Here is a 20,487-nt window from a genome sequence, read left to right on the forward strand (position 1 = left end):
AGTGCGTCTCAAATGCAGGGAGTATCTCATGCAGTACCACTGTTACGTGAATTTGATGCAGTGACACCACTATTAAGAGAATCAACGTATAAGTAACCTGAGTGTGACTCAAATACAGGGAGAATCTGATGCAATGATACCAGTGTTAAGAGAATCAATGTCTATGTAACCTCAGCGTGACTCAAATGCATGGAGAATCTGATGCAGTGACACCATCGTTAAGAGAATCAATGTATAAGTAACCTTAGCGTGACTCAAATACAGGGAGAATCTGATGCAGTGACACCACTGTTAAGAGAATCAATGTATATGTAACCTGAGCGTGACTCAAATGCAGGGAGAATCTGATGCAGCGATACCACTGTTAAGAGAATCAATGTATATGTAACCTGAGCGTGACTCAAATGCATGGAGAATCTGATGCAGTGACACCATCGTTAAGAGAATCAATGTATCAGTAACCTTAGCGTGACTCAAATACAGGGAGAATCTGATGCAGTGATACTACTGTTAGGAGACTCAAGGTATATGTAACCTGAGCGTGACTCAAATGCATGGAGAATCTGATGCAGTGACACCACTGTTAAGAGAATCAACATTTAAGTAACCAGGGCGTGTCTCAAATACAGGGAGAATGTGATGCAATAATACCACTGTTAAGAGAAGCAATGTATATGTAACCTGAGCGCATCTCAAATGCAGGGAGAATCTGATGCAGTACCACTGTTAAGTGAATTTGATGCAGTGACACCACTATTAGGAGAATCAACGTATAAGTAACCTGAGTGTGACTCAAATGCATGGAGAATCTGATGCAGTGACACCACTGTTAAGAGAATCAACGGATAAGTAACTTGAGCGTGACTCAAATACAGGGAGAAACTAATGCAATGATACCAGTGTTAAGAGAATCAATGTCTATGTAACCTGAGCGTGACTCAAATGCATGGAGAATCTGATGCAGTGACACCATTGTTAAGAGAATCAACGTTTAAGTAACCAGAGTGTGTCTCAAATACAGGGAGAATCTGATGCAATAATACCACTGTTAAGAGAATCAATGTATATGTAACCTTAGCGTGACTCAAATACAGGAAGAATCTGATGAAATGACACCACTGTTAAGAGAATCAATGTATATGTAACATGAGCGCGACTCAAATGTAGGGAGAATCTGATACAGTACCACTGTTAAGTGAATCTTATGCAGTAACACCACTATTAAGAGAATCAACGTATAAGTAACCTGAGTGTGACTCAAGAACAGGGAGAATCTAATGCAGTGATACCACTGTTAAGAGAGTCAAGGTATATGTAATCTGAGCGTGACTCAAATGCATGGAGAATCTGATGCAGTGACACCATCGTTAAGAGAATCAATGTATAAGTAACCTTAGCGTGACTCAAATGCATGGAGAATCTGATGCAGTGACACCATCGTTAAGAGAATCAATGTATAAGCAACCTGAGCGTGACTCAAATACAGGGAGAATCTGATGCAGTGACACCACTGTTAGGAGAATCAATGTATATGTAACCTGAGCTCGACTCAAATACAGGAAGAATCCAATGCAATGATACCACTGTTAAGAAAATCAATGTATATGTAACCTCTGTATGACTCAAATACAGGGAGAAACTGATGCAATGAACCCACTGTTAAGAGAATCAATTGATATGTAACCTGAGCGCGACTTAAATGCAGGGAGAATCTGATGCAGTGATACTACTGTTAAGAGACTCAAGGTATATGTAAGATGAGCGTGACTCAAATACAGGGAGAATCTGATGCAATGACACCACCTTAAAAAAAATCAATGCATATGTAACCTGAGCGCGACTCAAATGCAGGGAGAATATGATACAGTATTACTATTAAGTGAATTTGATGCAGTGACACCACTTTTAAGAGATTCAATGTATATGTAACCCGAGCGTGTCTCAAATGCAGGGAGAATCCGATGCAATGACATCCCTGTTAAGAGAATCAATGTACATGTAACCCGAGCGTGTCTCAAATACAGGGAGAGTCCGATGCAGTGACACCACTTTAAAAACAATCAATGTAAATGTAACCTGAGCGTGACTCAAATACATGAAGAATCCTATGCAATTACACCACTTTAAAAAGAATCAATGTATATGTAACCTGAGCGTGACTCAAATACAGGGAGAATCTGATGCAGTACCACTGTTAAGTGAATTTGATGAAGTGACACCGCTGTTAAGAGAATCAACGTATAAGTAACCTGAGCGTGACTCAAATACAGGGAGAATCTGATGCAGTGATAACACTGTTAAGAGAATCTGATGCAATGACACTACTATTAAGAGGATCAATGTATATGTAACCTGAGCTGGACTCAAATACAGTAAGAATCCAATGCAATGATACCACTGTTAAGAAAATCAATGTATATGTAACCTGTGTACGACTCAAATGCATGGAGAAACTGATGCAATGAAACCACTGTTAAGAGAATCAATGTATACGTAACCCGAGCGTGTCTCAAATATATGGAGAATCCGATGCAGTGACACCACTTTAAAAAGAATAAATGTAAATGTAACCTGAGCGTGACTCAAATGCACGGAGAATCTGATGCAGTACCACTGTTAAGTGAATTTGATGAAGTGACACCACTGTTAAGAGAATCAACGTATAAGTAACCTGAGCGTGACTCAAATACAGGGAGAATCTGATGCAGTGATAACACTGTTAAGAGAATCTGATGCAATGACACTACTATTAAGAGGATCAATGTATATGTAACCTGAGCTGGACTCAAATACAGTAAGAATCCAATGCAATGATACCACTGTTAAGAAAATCAATGTATATGTAACCTGTGTACGACTCAAATGCATGGAGAAACTGATGCAATGAAACCACTGTTAAGATAATTAATGTATACGTAACCCGAGCGTGTCTCAAATATATGGAGAATCCGATGCAGTGACACCATTTTAAAAAGAATCAATGTAAATGTAACCTGAGCGTGACTCAAATGCAGGGAGAATCTGATGCAGTACCACTGTTAAGTGAATCTTATGCAGTGACACCACTATTAAGAGAATCAACGAATAAGTAACCTGAGCGTGACTCAAATACAGGAAGAATCTGATGCAGAGATACTACTGTTAAGAGAATCAACGTATAAGTAACCAGATCGTGTCTCAAATACACGGAGATTCTGATGCAATGATACCAGTGTTAAGAGAATCAATGTACATTTAACCTGAGCGTGACTCAAATGCATGAAGAATCTGATGCAGTGACACCACCGTTAAGAGAATCAACGTTTAAGTAACCAGAGCGTTTCTCAAATACAGGGAGAATCTGATGCAATAATACCACTGTTAAGAGAATCAATGTATATGTAACCTGAGTGCGTCTCAAATGCAGGGAGAATCTCATGCAGTACCACTGTTACGTGAATTTGATGCAGTGACACCACTATTAAGAGAATCAACGTATAAGTAACCTGAGTGTGACTCAAATACAGGGAGAATCTGATGCAATGATACCAGTGTTAAGAGAATCAATGTCTATGTAACCTCAGCGTGACTCAAATGCATGGAGAATCTGATGCAGTGACACCATCGTTAAGAGAATCAATGTATAAGTAACCTTAGCGTGACTCAAATACAGGGAGAATCTGATGCAGTGACACCACTGTTAAGAGAATCAATGTATATGTAACCTGAGCGTGACTCAAATGCAGGGAGAATCTGATGCAGCGATACCACTGTTAAGAGAATCAATGTATATGTAACCTGAGCGTGACTCAAATGCATGGAGAATCTGATGCAGTGACACCATCGTTAAGAGAATCAATGTATCAGTAACCTTAGCGTGACTCAAATACAGGGAGAATCTGATGCAGTGATACTACTGTTAAGAGACTCAAGGTATATGTAAACTGAGCGTGACTCAAATGCATGGAGAATCTGATGCAGTGACACCACCATTAAGAGAATCAACGTTTAAGTAACCAGGGCGTGTCTCAAATACAGGGAGAATGTGATGCAATAATACCACTGTTAAGAGAATCAATGTATATGTAACCTGAGCGCATCTCAAATGCAGGGAGAATCTGATGCAGTACCACTGTTAAGTGAATTTGATGCAGTGACACCTCTATTAGGAGAATCAACGTATAAGTAACCTGAGTGTGACTCAAATGCATGGAGAATCTGATGCAGTGACACCACTGTTAAGAGAATCAACGGATAAGTACCTTGAGCGTGACTCAAATACAGGGAGAAACTACTGCAATGATACCAGTGTTAAGAGAATCAATGTCTATGTAACCTGAGCGTGACTCAAATACAGGGAGAATCTGATGCAGTGACACCACTGTTAGGAGAATTAATGTATATGTAACCTGAGTTCGACTCAAATACAGGAAGAATCCAATGCAATGATACCACTGTTAAGAAAATCAATGTATATGTAACCTGTGTACGACTCAAATACAGGGAGAAACTGATGCAATGAACCCACTGTTAAGAGAATCAATTGATATGTAACCTGAGCGCGACTTAAATGCAGGGAGAATCTGATGCAGTGATACTACTGTTAAGAGACTCAAGGTATATGTAAGATGAGCGTGACTCAAATACAGGGAGAATCTGATGCAATGACACCACCTTAAAAAAAATCAATGCATATGTAACCTGAGCGCGACTCAAATGCAGGGAGAATATGATACAGTACTACTATTAAGTGAATTTGATGCAGTGACACCACTTTTAAGAGATTCAATGTATATGTAACCCGAGCGTGTCTCAAATGCAGGGAGAATCCGATGCAATGACATCCCTGTTAAGAGAATCAATGTACATGTAACCCGAGCGTGTCTCAAATACAGGGAGAGTCCGATGCAGTGACACCACTTTAAAAACAATCAATGTAAATGTAACCTGAGCGTGACTCAAATACATGAAGAATCCTATGCAGTTACACCACTTTAAAAAGAATCAATGTATATGTAACCTGAGCGTGACTCAAATACAGGGAGAATCTGATGCAGTACCACTGTTAAGTGAATTTGATGAAGTGACACCACTGTTAAGAGAATCAACGTATAAGTAACCTGAGCGTGACTCAAATACAGGGAGAATCTGATGCAGTGATAACACTGTTAAGAGAATCTGATGCAATGACACTACTATTAAGAGGATCAATGTATATGTAACCTGAGCTGGACTCAAATACAGGATGAATCCAATGCAATGATACCACTGTTAAGAAAATCAATGTATATGTAACCTGTGTATGACTCAAATGCATGGAGAAACTGATGCAATGAAACCACTGTTAAGAGAATCAATGTATACGTAACCCGAGCGTGTCTCAAATATATGGAGAATCCGATGCAGTGACACCACTTTAAAAAGAATAAATGTAAATGTAACCTGAGCGTGACTCAAATGCAGGGAGAATCTGATGCAGTACCACTGTTAAGTGAATCTTATGCAGTGACACCACTATTAAGAGAATCAACGAATAAGTAACCTGAGCGTGACTCAAATACAGGAAGAATCTGATGCAGTGATACTACTGTTAAGAGAATCAACGTATAAGTAACCAGATCGTGTCTCAAATACAGGGAGATTCTGATGCAATGATACCAGTCTTAAGAGAATCAATGTACATTTAACCTGAGCGTGACTCAAATGCATGGAGAATCTGATGCAATGACACCACCGTTAAGAGAATCAACGTTTAAGTAACCTTAGCGTAACTGAAATACAGGGAGAAACTAATACAATGATACCATTGTTAAGAGAATCAATGTCTATGTAACCTGAGCGTGACTCAAATGCATGGAGAATCTGATGCAGTGACACCATCGTTAAGAGAATCAACGTTTAAGTAACCAGAGTGTGTCTCAAATACAGGGAGAATCTGATGCAATAATACCACTGTTAAGAGAATCAATGTATATGTAACCTGAGCGTGACTCAAATGCAGGAAGAATCTGATGAAATGACACCACTGTTAAGAGAATCAATGTATATGTAACATGAGCGCGACTCAAATGCAGGGAGAATCTGATACAGTACCACTGTTAAGTGAATCTTATGCAGTAACACCACTATTAAGAGAATCAACGTATAAGTAACCTGAGCGTGACTCAAATACAGGGAGAATCTGATGCAGCGATACCACTGTTAAGAGAATCAATGTATATGTAACCTGAGCGTGACTCAAATGCATGGAGAATCTGATGCAGTGACACCATCGTTAAGAGAATCAATGTATCAGTAACCTTAGCGTGACTCAAATACAGGGAGAATCTGATGCAGTGATACTACTGTTAAGAGACTCAAGGTATATGTAACCTGAGCGTGACTCAAATGCATGGAGAATCTGATGCAGTGACACCACCGTTAAGAGAATCAACGTTTAAGTAACCAGGGCGTGTCTCAAATACAGGGAGAATGTGTTGCAATAATACCACTGTTAAGAGAATCAATGTATATGTAACCTGAGCGCATCTCAAATGCAGGGAGAATCTGATGCAGTACCACTGTTAAGTGAATTTGATGCAGTGACACAACTATTAGGAGAATCAACGTTTAAGTAACCTGAGTGTGACTCAAATGCATGGAGAATCTGATGCAGTGACACCACTGTTAAGAGAATCAACGGATAAGTAACTTGAGCGTGACTCAAATACAGGGAGAAACGAATGCAATGATACCAGTGTTAAGAGAATCAATGTCTATGTAACCTGAGCGTGACTCAAATGCATGGAGAATCTGATGCAGTGACACCATTGTTAAGAGAATCAACGTTTAAGTAACCAGAGTGTGTCTCAAATACAGGGAGAATCTGATGCAATAATACCACTGTTAAGAGAATCAATGTATATGTAACCTGAGCGTGACTCAAATGCAGGAAGAATCTGATGAAATGACACCACTGTTAAGAGAATCAATGTATATGTAACATGAGCGCGACTCAAATGCAGGGAGAATCGGATACAGTACCACTGTTAAGTGAATCTTATGCAGTAACACCACTATTAAGAGAATCAACGTATAAGTAACCTGAGTGTGACTCAAGAACAGGGAGAATCTAATGCAGTGATACCACTGTTAAGAGAGTCAAGGTATATGTAATCTGAGCGTGACTCAAATGCATGGAGAATCTGATGCAGTGACACCATCGTTAAGAGAATCAATGTATAAGTAACCTTAGCGTGACTCAAATGCATGGAGAATCTGATGCAGTGACACCATCGTTAAGAGAATCAACGTATAAGCAACCTGAGCGTGACTCAAATACAGGGAGAATCTGATGCAGTGACACCACTGTTAGGAGAATCAATGTATATGTAACCTGAGCTCGACTCAAATACAGGAAGAATCCAATGCAATGATACCACTGTTAAGAAAATCAATGTATATGTAACCTGTGTACGACTCAAATACAGGGAGAAACTGATGCAATGAACCCACTGTTAAGAGAATCAATTGATATGTAACCTGAGCCCGACTTAAATGCAGGGAGAATCTGATGCAGTGATACTACTGTTAAGAGACTCAAGGTATATGTAAGATGAGCGTGACTCAAATACAGGGAGAATCTGATGCAATGACACCACCTTAAAAAAAATCAATGCATATGTAACCTGAGCGCGACTCAAATGCAGGGAGAATATGATACAGTACTACTATTAAGTGAATTTGATGCAGTGACACCACTTTTAAGAGATTCAATGTATATGTAACCCGAGCGTGTCTCAAATGCAGGGAGAATCCGATGCAATGACATCCCTGTTAAGAGAATCATTGTACATGTAACCCGAGCGTGTCTCAAATACAGGGAGAGTCCGATGCAGTGACACCACTTTAAAAACAATCAATGTAAATGTAACCTGAGCGTGACTCAAATACAGGGAGAATCTGATGCAGTACCACTGTTAAGTGAATTTGATGAAGTGACACCGCTGTTAAGAGAAACAACGTATAAGTAACCTGAGCGTGACTCAAATACAGGGAGAATCTGATGCAGTGATAACACTGTTAAGAGAATCTGATGCAATGACACTACTATTAAGAGGATCAATGTATATGTAACCTGAGCTGGACTCAAATACAGTAAGAATCCAATTCAATGATACCACTGTTAAGAAAATCAATGTATATGTAACCTGTGTACGACTCAAATGCATGGAGAAACTGATGCAATGAAACCACTGTTAAGAGAATCAATGTATACGTAACCCGATCGTGTCTCAAATATATGGAGAATCCGATGCAGTGACACCACTTTAAAAAGAATAAATGTAAATGTAACCTGAGCGTGACTCAAATGCACGAAGAATCTGATGCAGTACCACTGTTAAGTGAATTTGATGAAGTGACACCACTGTTAAGAGAATCAACGTATAAGTAACCTGAGCGTGACTCAAATACAGGGAGAATCTGATGCAGTGATAACACTGTTAAGAGAATCTGATGCAATGACACTACTATTAAGAGGATCAATGTATATGTAACCTAAGCTGGACTCAAATACAGTAAGAATCCAATGCAATGATACCACTGTTAAGAAAATCAATGTATATGTAACCTGTGTACGACTCAAATGCATGGAGAAACTGATGCAATGAAACCACTGTTAAGATAATTAATGTATACGTAACCCGAGCGTGTCTCAAATATATGGAGAATCCGATGCAGTGACACCATTTTAAAAAGAATCAATGTAAATGTAACCTGAGCGTGACTCAAATGCAGGGAGAATCTGATGCAGTACCACTGTTAAGTGAATCTTATGCAGTGACACCACTATTAAGAGAATCAACGAATAAGTAACCTGAGCGTGAATCAAATACAGGAAGAATCTGATGCAGTGATACTACTGTTAAGAGAATCAACGTATAAGTAACCAGATCGTGTCTCAAATACAGGGAGATTCTGATGCAATGATACCAGTGTTAAGAGAATCAATGTACATTTAACCTGAGCGTGACTCAAATGCATGAAGAATCTGATGCAGTGACACCACCGTTAAGAGAATCAACGTTTAAGTAACCGGAGCGTTTCTCAAATACAGGGAGAATCTGATGCAATAATACCACTGTTAAGAGAATCAATGTATATGTAACCTGAGTGCGTCTCAAATGCAGGGAGTATCTCATGCAGTACCACTGTTACGTGAATTTGATGCAGTGACACCACTATTAAGAGAATCAACGTATAAGTAACCTGAGTGTGACTCAAATACAGGGAGAATCTGATGCAATGATACCAGTGTTAAGAGAATCAATGTCTATGTAACCTCAGCGTGACTCAAATGCATGGAGAATCTGATGCAGTGACACCATCGTTAAGAGAATCAATGTATAAGTAACCTTAGCGTGACTCAAATACAGGGAGAATCTGATGCAGTGACACCACTGTTAAGAGAATCAATGTATATGTAACCTGAGCGTGACTCAAATGCAGGGAGAATCTGATGCAGCGATACCACTGTTAAGAGAATCAATGTATATGTAACCTGAGCGTGACTCAAATGCATGGAGAATCTGATGCAGTGACACCATCGTTAAGAGAATCAATGTATCAGTAACCTTAGCGTGACTCAAATACAGGGAGAATCTGATGCAGTGATACTACTGTTAAGAGACTCAAGGTATATGTAACCTGAGCGTGACTCAAATGCATGGAGAATCTGATGCAGTGACACCACTGTTAAGAGAATCAACGTTTAAGTAACCAGGGCGTGTCTCAAATACAGGGAGAATGTGATGCAATAATACCACTGTTAAGAGAATCAATGTATATGTAACCTGAGCGCATCTCAAATGCAGGGAGAATCTGATGCAGTACCACTGTTAAGTGAATTTGATGCAGTGACACCACTATTAGGAGAATCAACGTATAAGTAACCTGAGTGTGACTCAAATGCATGGAGAATCTGATGCAGTGACACCACTGTTAAGAGAATCAACGGATAAGTAACTTGAGCGTGACTCAAATACAGGGAGAAACTAATGCAATGATACCAGTGTTAAGAGAATCAATGTCTATGTAACCTGAGCGTGACTCAAATGCATGGAGAATCTGATGCAGTGACACCATTGTTAAGAGAATCAACGTTTAAGTAACCAGAGTGTGTCTCAAATACAGGGAGAATCTGATGCAATAATACCACTGTTAAGAGAATCAATGTATATGTAACCTGAGCGTGACTCAAATACAGGAAGAATCTGATGAAATGACACCACTGTTAAGAGAATCAATGTATATGTAACATGAGCGCGACTCAAATGCAGGGAGAATCTGATACAGTACCACTGTTAAGTGAATCTTATGCAGTAACACCACTATTAAGAGAATCAACGTATAAGTAACCTGAGTGTGACTCAAGAACAGGGAGAATCTAATGCAGTGATACCACTGTTAAGAGAGTCAAGGTATATGTAATCTGAGCGTGACTCAAATGCATGGAGAATATGATGCAGTGACACCATCGTTAAGAGAATCAATGTATAAGTAACCTTAGCGTGACTCAAATGCATGGAGAATCTGATGCAGTGACACCATCGTTAAGAGAATCAACGTATAAGCAACCTGAGCGTGACTCAAATACAGGGAGAATCTGATGCAGTGACACCACTGTTAGGAGAATCAATGTATATGTAACCTGAGCTCGACTCAAATACAGGAAGAATCCAATGCAATGATACCACTGTTAAGAAAATCAATGTATATGTAACCTGTGTACGACTCAAATACAGGGAGAAACTGATGCAATGAACCCACTGTTAAGAGAATCAATTGATATGTAACCTGAGCGCGACTTAAATGCAGGGAGAATCTGATGCAGTGATACTACTGTTAAGAGACTCAAGGTATATGTAAGATGAGCGTGACTCAAATACAGGGAGAATCTGATGCAATGACACCACCTTAAAAAAAATCAATGCATATGTAACCTGAGCGCGACTCAAATGCAGGGAGAATATGATACAGTACTACTATTAAGTGAATTTGATGCAGTGACACCACTTTTAAGAGATTCAATGTAAATGTAACCCGAGCGTGTCTCAAATGCAGGGAGAATCCGATGCAATGACATCCCTGTTAAGAGAATCAATGTACATGTAACCCGAGCGTGTCTCAAATACAGGGAGAGTCCGATGCAGTGACACCACTTTAAAAACAATCAATGTAAATGTAACCTGAGCGTGACTCAAATACATGAAGAATCCTATGCAATTACACCACTTTAAAAAGAATCAATGTATATGTAACCTGAGCGTGACTCAAATACAGGGAGAATCTGATGCAGTACCACTGTTAAGTGAATTTGATGAAGTGACACCGCTGTTAAGAGAATCAACGTATAAGTAACCTGAGCGTGACTCAAATACAGGGAGAATCTGATGCAGTGATAACACTGTTAAGAGAATCTGATGCAATGACACTACTATTAAGAGGATCAATGTATATGTAACCTGAGCTGGACTCAAATACAGTAAGAATCCAATGCAATGATACCACTGTTAAGAAAATCAATGTATATGTAACCTGTGTACGACTCAAATGCATGGAGAAACTGATGCAATGAAACCACTGTTAAGAGAATCAATGTATACGTAACCCGAGCGTGTCTCAAATATATGGAGAATCCGATGCAGTGACACCACTTTAAAAAGAATAAATGTAAATGTAACCTGAGCGTGACTCAAATGCACGGAGAATCTGATGCAGTACCACTGTTAAGTGAATTTGATGAAGTGACACCACTGTTAAGAGAATCAACGTATAAGTAACCTGAGCGTGACTCAAATACAGGGAGAATCTGATGCAGTGATAACACTGTTAAGAGAATCTGATGCAATGACACTACTATTAAGAGGATCAATGTATATGTAACCTGAGCTGGACTCAAATACAGTAAGAATCCAATGCAATGATACCTCTGTTAAGAAAATCAATGTATATGTAACCTGTGTACGACTCAAATGCATGGAGAAACTGATGCAATGAAACCACTGTTAAGATAATTAATGTATACGTAACCCGAGCGTGTCTCAAATATATGGAGAATCCGATGCAGTGACACCATTTTAAAAAGAATCAATGTAAATGTAACCTGAGCGTGACTCAAATGCAGGGAGAATCTGATGCAGTACCACTGTTAAGTGAATCTTATGCAGTGACACCACTATTAAGAGAATCAACGAATAAGTAACCTGAGCGTGACTCAAATACAGGAAGAATCTGATGCAGAGATACTACTGTTAAGAGAATCAACGTATAAGTAACCAGATCGTGTCTCAAATACAGGGAGATTCTGATGCAATGATACCAGTGTTAAGAGAATCAATGTACATTTAACCTGAGCGTGACTCAAATGCATGAAGAATCTGATGCAGTGACACCACCGTTAAGAGAATCAACGTTTAAGTAACCGGAGCGTTTCTCAAATACAGGGAGAATCTGATGCAATAATACCACTGTTAAGAGAATCAATGTATATGTAACCTGAGTGCGTCTCAAATGCAGGGAGAATCTCATGCAGTACCACTGTTACGTGAATTTGATGCAGTGACACCACTATTAAGAGAATCAACGTATAAGTAACCTGAGTGTGACTCAAATACAGGGAGAATCTGATGCAATGATACCAGTGTTAAGAGAATCAATGTCTATGTAACCTCAGCGTGACTCAAATGCATGGAGAATCTGATGCAGTGACACCATCGTTAAGAGAATCAATGTATAAGTAACCTTAGCGTGACTCAAATACAGGGAGAATCTGATGCAGTGACACCACTGTTAAGAGAATCAATGTATATGTAACCTGAGCGTGACTCAAATGCAGGGAGAATCTGATGCAGCGATACCACTGTTAAGAGAATCAATGTATATGTAACCTGAGCGTGACTCAAATGCATGGAGAATCTGATGCAGTGACACCATCGTTAAGAGAATCAATGTATCAGTAACCTTAGCGTGACTCAAATACAGGGAGAATCTGATGCAGTGATACTACTGTTAAGAGACTCAAGGTATATGTAAACTGAGCGTGACTCAAATGCATGGAGAATCTGATGCAGTGACACCACCATTAAGAGAATCAACGTTTAAGTAACCAGGGCGTGTCTCAAATACAGGGAGAATGTGATGCAATAATACCACTGTTAAGAGAATCAATGTATATGTAACCTGAGCGCATCTCAAATGCAGGGAGAATCTGATGCAGTACCACTGTTAAGTGAATTTGATGCAGTGACACCACTATTAGGAGAATCAACGTATAAGTAACCTGAGTGTGACTCAAATGCATGGAGAATCTGATGCAATTATACCAGTGTTAAGAGAATCAATGTCTATGTAACCTGAGCGTGACTCAAATGCATGGAGAATCTGATGCAGTGACACCATTGTTAAGAGAATCAACGTTTAAGTAACCAGAGTGTGTCTCAAATACAGGGAGAATCTGATGCAATAATACCACTGTTAAGAGAATCAATGTATATGTAACCTGAGCGTGACTCAAATGCAGGAAGAATCTGATGAAATGACACCACTGTTAAGAGAATCAATGTATATGTAACATGAGCGCGACTCAAATGCAGGGAGAATCTGATACAGTACCACTGTTAAGTGAATCTTATGCAGTAACACCACTATTAAGAGAATCAACATATAAGTAACCTGAGCGTGACTCAAATACAGGGAGAATCTGATGCAGTGACACCACTGTTAGGAGAATTAGGGCCAGATGTAGGTAGGCTTTTACCGGGTGGTAACGGCCGAATTCGGCCGTTACCACCCGGTAAAAGCAATTTGACATGTAGGTCCCTGTAATTTACAGACTCGGTAAATTTACCGGTAGGTAAATTTACCGAGTATATAAAATACCGAGTCGGTATCATTACTGATTCCGGACAATTGGTATGTAGGTGGGACTCTTCTGAGTCCCACAAGCAGTACCACATCGGTATTTTACCATCAAATACTACTTGATGGTAAAATACCGTTTCTGGTGTGCATGCACATGTGTGCATGCACACCTATGCCATATGACAGGCAGACCTGCCCTTAGGGCAGGTATGCCTGCCACATGGCACCCGAGCCTCTTTTGGGGGTGCCAGAGGGTGTCAAAGTGACACCCCCTGCACCCTTGTGACAGTCGGTATTTTCCGATGTGGTAAATACCGACCGGTATATGCCCAATCAATCCTATGGGCTTCAAAGCCCATAGGAATGCATGGGCATTAACTGGTCGGTATTTACCACATCGGAAATTACCGACTGTTTCCGATTCGGTAATTGCACATCTGCAATTACCTACATCTCGGTATTTTTATTTTCCGACCTCTTAAATACCGAGTCGGTATGACTCGGTATTTAAGAGGTCGGTAAATAAAAATTACCTACATCTTGCCCTTAATGTATATGTAACCTGAGTTCGACTCAAATACAGGAAGAATCCAATGCAATGATACCACTGTTAAGAAAATCAATGTATATGTAACCTGTGTACGACTCAAATACAGGGAGAAACTGATGCAATGAACCCACTGTTAAGAGAATCAATTGATATGTAACCTGAGCGCGACTTAAATGCAGGGAGAATCTGATGCAGTGATACTACTGTTAAGAGACTCAAGGTATATGTAAGATGAGCGTGACTCAAATACAGGGAGAATCTGATGCAATGACACCACCTTAAAAAAAATCAATGCATATGTAACCTGAGCGCGACTCAAATGCAGGGGAAATATGATACAGTACTACTATTAAGTGAATTTGATGCAGTGACACCACTTTTAAGAGATTCAATGTATATGTAACCCGAGCGTGTCTCAAATGCAGGGAGAATCCGATGCAATGACATCCCTGTTAAGAGAATCAATGTACATGTAACCCGAGCGTGTCTCAAATACAGGGAGAGTCCGATGCAGTGACACCACTTTAAAAACAATCAATGTAAATGTAACCTGAGCGTGACTCAAATACATGAAGAATCTGATGCAGTACCACTGTTAAGTGAATTTGATGAAGTGACACCACTGTTAAGAGAATCAACGTATAAGTAACCTGAGCGTGACTCAAATACAAGGAGAATCTGATGCAGTGATAACACTGTTAAGAGAATCTGATGCAATGACACTATTAAGAGGATCAATGTATATGTAACCTGAGCTGGACTCAAATACAGTAAGAATCCAATGCAATGATACCACTGTTAAGAAAATCAATGTATATGTAACCTGTGTATGACTCAAATGCATGGAGAAACTGATGCAATGAAACCACTGTTAAGAGAATCAATGTATACGTAACCCGAGCGTGTCTCAAATATATGGAGAATCCGATGCAGTGACACCACTTTAAAAAGAATAAATGTAAATGTAACCTGAGCGTGACTCAAATGCAGGGAGAATCTGATGCAGTACCACTGTTAAGTGAATCTTATGCAGTGACACCACTATTAAGAGAATCAACGAATAAGTAACCTGAGCGTGACTCAAATACAGGAAGAATCTGATGCAGTGATACTACTGTTAAGAGAATCAACGTATAAGTAACCAGATCGTGTCTCAAATACAGGGAGATTCTGATGCAATGATACCAGTCTTAAGAGAATCAATGTACATTTAACCTGAGCGTGACTCAAATGCATGGAGAATCTGATGCAATGACACCACCGTTAAGAGAATCAATGTTTAAGTAACCTGAGCGTAACTGAAATACAGGGAGAAACTAATACAATGATACCATTGTTAAGAGAATCAATGTCTATGTAACCTGAGCGTGACTCAAATGCATGGAGAATCTGATGCAGTGACACCATTGTTAAGAGAATCAACGTTTAAGTAACCAGAGTGTGTCTCAAATACAGGGAGAATCTGATGCAATAATACCACTGTTAAGAGAATCAATGTATATGTAACCTGAGCGTGACTCAAATGCAGGAAGAATCTGATGAAATGACACCACTGTTAAGAGAATCAATGTATATGTAACATGAGCGCGACTCAAATGCAGGGAGAATCTGATACAGTACCACTGTTAAGTGAATCTTATGCAGTAACACCACTATTAAGAGAATCAACGTATAAGTAACCTGAGCGTGACTCAAATACAGGGAGAATCTGATGCAGCGATACCACTGTTAAGAGAATCAATGTATATGTAACCTGAGCGTGACTCAAATGCATGGAGAATCTGATGCAGTGACACCATCGTTAAGAGAATCAATGTATCAGTAACCTTAGCGTGACTCAAATACAGGGAGAATCTGATGCAGTGATACTACTGTTAAGAGACTCAAGGTATATGTAACCTGAGCGTGACTCAAATGCATGGAGAATCTGATGCAGTGACACCACCGTTAAGAGAATCAACGTTTAAGTAACCAGGGCGTGTCTCAAATACAGGGAGAATGTGTTGCAATAATACCACTGTTAAGAGAATCAATGTATATGTAACCTGAGCGCATCTCAAATGCAGGGAGAATCAGATGCAGTACCACTGTTAAGTGAATTTGATGCAGTGACACAACTATTAGGAGAATCAACGTTTAAGTAACCTGAGTGTGACTCAAATGCATGGAGAATCTGATGCAGTGACACCACTGTTAAGAGAATCAACGGATAAGTAACTTGAGCGTGACTCAAATACAGGGAGAAACGAATGCAATGATACCAGTGTTAAGAGAATCAATGTCTATGTAACCTGAGCGTGACTCAAATGCATGGAGAATCTGATGCAGTGACACCATTGTTAAGAGAATCAACGTTTAAGTAACCAGAGTGTGTCTCAAATACAGGGAGAATCTGATGCAATAATACCACTGTTAAGAGAATCAATGTATATGTAACCTGAGCGTGACTCAAATGCAGGAAGAATCTGATGAAATGACACCACTGTTAAGAGAATCAATGTATATGTAACATGAGCGCGACTCAAATGCAGGGAGAATCGGATACAGTACCACTGTTAAGTGAATCTTATGCAGTAACACCACTATTAAGAGAATCAACGTATAAGTAACCTGAGTGTGACTCAAGAACAGGGAGAATCTAATGCAGTTTATTTATTTAGTGGTTTTGTAAAGCGCACAGTAACTCCGAGGAGCATCCCGGCGCTGAAACTGCTTCTCCAGGGGTTTTAGCCAACTGGGGGATTATATTAGCGGGAAGAGGAAAGTTTTCAAGTTCTTTCTGAACTGAAGATAGTTCGGCTCGGTCCTAAGTTTTCGAGGTAGCTGGTTCCATTGTTTTGCCGTGTGGACCGAGAAGCGACGGCCACCGGTCTTAGCTTTTCTCACTCTAGGGACGGCAATGAGATTTTCTGTGTTGGATCGAAGATCCCTCTCTGCTTTGTAGGGTGTTAAAAGTTCTTTCAGAAGGGGGGGGGCATTGTTGTTGATTGTTTTATGGGCCAGGCAGAGGGATTTGAACAGGACTCTTTCTCTGATTGGGAGCCAGTGCAGAGAGTTGAGGGCCGGCCTGGCGGAGGATCTTCCAGGAGTGCCCGTAAGTAACCGAGCTGCGGCATTTTGGGCTTTCTGCAGTGAGTTCAGGGTGGCTTCGGGTGCTCCCAAGTATACCGCGTTACAGTAGTCTAATCTTGCCAGGATTAGACCCTGTATGAGGAGCCTTCTTGCAGTATCTGGAAGCAGGGGAAAGATCTTCCTGCAGGCTCTGAGTAGTCCAAAACAAGTTCCTGCGGTTCTTTTTGCCTGGGTTTTGAAACTCATGTCTTTCTCAATCCACACACCGAGGCTCTTGACCTCTTCCTTGGGTGCGGGGGGGTCTCCTAGGCACCTGGGCCAGAGGTGCGGTGATAAAGAGGGTCCACTATGGCCCATCAGGAGGATCTCAGTCTTGGACCCGTTTAATTTTAATGAGGAGAGATTCATCCATCGGTGGACCGCGGAGAGGCAGCCGTGGAGGTCGGATGGTGCGTCGTGAGGGTGGGAAAGGGTGACGACCAGCTGAGTGTCGTCGGCGTAGTTGATGACTGACACGCCGTACGAGCTGACCCTCTTCTCCAGTGGGGCCATGTACACGTTGAAAAGTGTAGGGCTCAGAGATGAGCCCTGTGGCACTCCACACCGGAGGGGGATGATGGATGAGCAGCTGTCGTTTTCCCGCACCTGGAAGGAGCGTTCAGTCAAAAAGGATTTTAGCCATTTCAAGGCCAGACCCGTTACTCCAATCTCTCCCAGTCGGTGGATCAGGGTGGAGTGGTCCACAGTGTCGAAGGCCGCACTGAGGTCCAGGAGGATCACTGCCACTGATCCTCCTGAGTCCAAAATGCTTCTGGCCTTCTCCACTGCGGTCAGGAGGGCGATGTCAGTGCCCTGACCTGGACGAAATCCCGTCTGGGAGGCCGCTAGAAGGTTATTGCTTTCTAGGTAGAGTGATAGTTGCCTATTTACCAGCTTCTCTGCGATCTTACTGTTTCCAGGGAGGAGGGATATAGGCCTGTAGTTGGCAAAGTCCTGCGGGTCTAAAGAGGGTTTTTTCAACAGACCTTTGACTGCTGCTGCCTTCCAGCTGGGTGGGACAATGCCCTCTGAGAGAGAGGAATTGATCAGGGCCGTGAGGGGAGGGATGATGGTACTTGCAACTTTTTTTAGGAATCGAAGGGGGGCAGGATCGAGGGGAGAACCACTTTTAACTGCGGTCAGCGTAGCTCCTACCTCTTCCGTTGTTACGGGTCCAAAGGTGCCCAGGGAGGGTTGGTGAGCTGACGGCAGTGGAGGGTTGGCGGCGGTGATGGTAGGCTCCGATTGTGTGGGGTCTTGTTCAGGAGGGGGTATGGTAAGGAGAATGTTTTTAATCTTTTCGTCAAAGAAAGTGGCTAATTTTTGACATTTGATTTCAGCAGCTTTAGGGTCAAGGGGTTTGAGTGGGGGGTCGGGGGCGTGGAGTAATTCTTTTAGAACTACGTAGGTTTCGTGGGCAGAGCAGGCCGCGTTTTTAATTCTGTCCTCGTAGAAACTGGTTTTGATGCTACGGAGCTCTTTTTTATAGGCTTTTATCGCGACGCGGAATGTTTCTTTACGTTCCTCGGTTTTTTCCTTCCTCCAGATACGTTCGTGTCTTTTGCATGCCTTACGAAGCAAATTGAGTTCCGGAGTGTACCAGGGTGAGGGATTGACTCTCTTGAAGTGTCTTAGAGAGTGGGTTTTGGGCAAAATGACGTCCAATGATTGGGTGATCCAGGTACTAAATTCTTTGTCCCCTACTAAGATGTTATCGGGGGGGTGGGGAACGTTTTCTCGAAGTTTGGCTGCCCAGATGTCTGGTACCAATTTTTTCCATTGTCTGGAATACGTTCTAATTTTTGGGGGTGGCGGGGGCACAGTGGTAATGTCCCAAACAAGGGGAACCAGAAAGTGGTCTGTCCAGGGAAGGGGGATATGGTCCAGGGATCTAAGGTTGGGGATGTTGGAAAGAATAGGATCAAGCAGTTGCCCTTTTTCATGAGAGGCCTGTGGATTTTTAAGGTCTAGGCCCAATGAAATGAGGTCCTGTAGTAGTTCATTGGCCGGTTTATCGTGTTGGTCCAGGAAATGCACATTCAGATCTCCCAATAGGAGGTAGTTGGTGGTAGATGTGCATTTAACAGAGATCTGGTCAGCAATTTTGGTCGGAAAGTCCCCTAAATTGCCTGGTGGACGATATATCAGCGTTCCTGATATCGAGGTGACCGGGGAGATTGTAATGGTGTAATGGTAGCTTTCATAGCCCTTGATGTTGCCATCAGAGGTTCTGCAGGTGAGGGTGTCTTTCAAAATTATTGCAAGTCCACCTCCTCTGCCCTCTGGTCTGTTCTGTGAGCACATAACGTACCCGGGGGGGAGTGCTAAAACTATGTCTGGTCCACTACTGGGGGTAAGCCAGGTTTCTGTTAAAAACAGAATGTCTAAGGCGTAGTTGGTGATTAGGAGATTCACTTCTTGTGCATGTTTCACAAGCGACCTGCAATTAAGTAGACCTAAATGCAAACCCTTTGATGCCCCGGTCTGATTGACGGGGTTACTTCGGTCGTAGCCGGGGAGTTGTGTGTCATTGGTTTGAGTGAGCGGGCAGGAGGAATGTTTGTTGGTGTTCAAGGCTAATAACTCCGCCCGCGTGTAGGTCAGGTTATTAGGAGCTGCCACGGCCAGAGTGGCTGGGCCTAAGGCCGGCTGGGCCCGGACGGGCCCAGACGGGCTTGCCTTTGGCGCGCCTTCGGCGCGCTGACGTCGCGCCCGCTGCGCGTCCGGTAGTTGCACATGATTTTATAGGGGGAAGGGGGCAGGTGGGCGTGGCCTCTGGGTGGGCGTGGCCTGTTTACCTCGCCGTCAATGGCGTTCAGTGGTTAGGAAAGCCGGTTCCTACGTTGCAGCGAGGGTCGCTGTTCGGCGCTTTCTGTCGCCTGATTGGTGCTAATAGGGGTGAGTGAGGTTTTGTTAAAAACAGATAGAACACGAAAGAAATTCAA

This window comes from Lissotriton helveticus, chromosome 8 (genome assembly GCF_964261635.1).
Source record: "Lissotriton helveticus chromosome 8, aLisHel1.1, whole genome shotgun sequence".
NCBI lineage: Eukaryota > Metazoa > Chordata > Amphibia > Caudata > Salamandridae > Lissotriton > Lissotriton helveticus.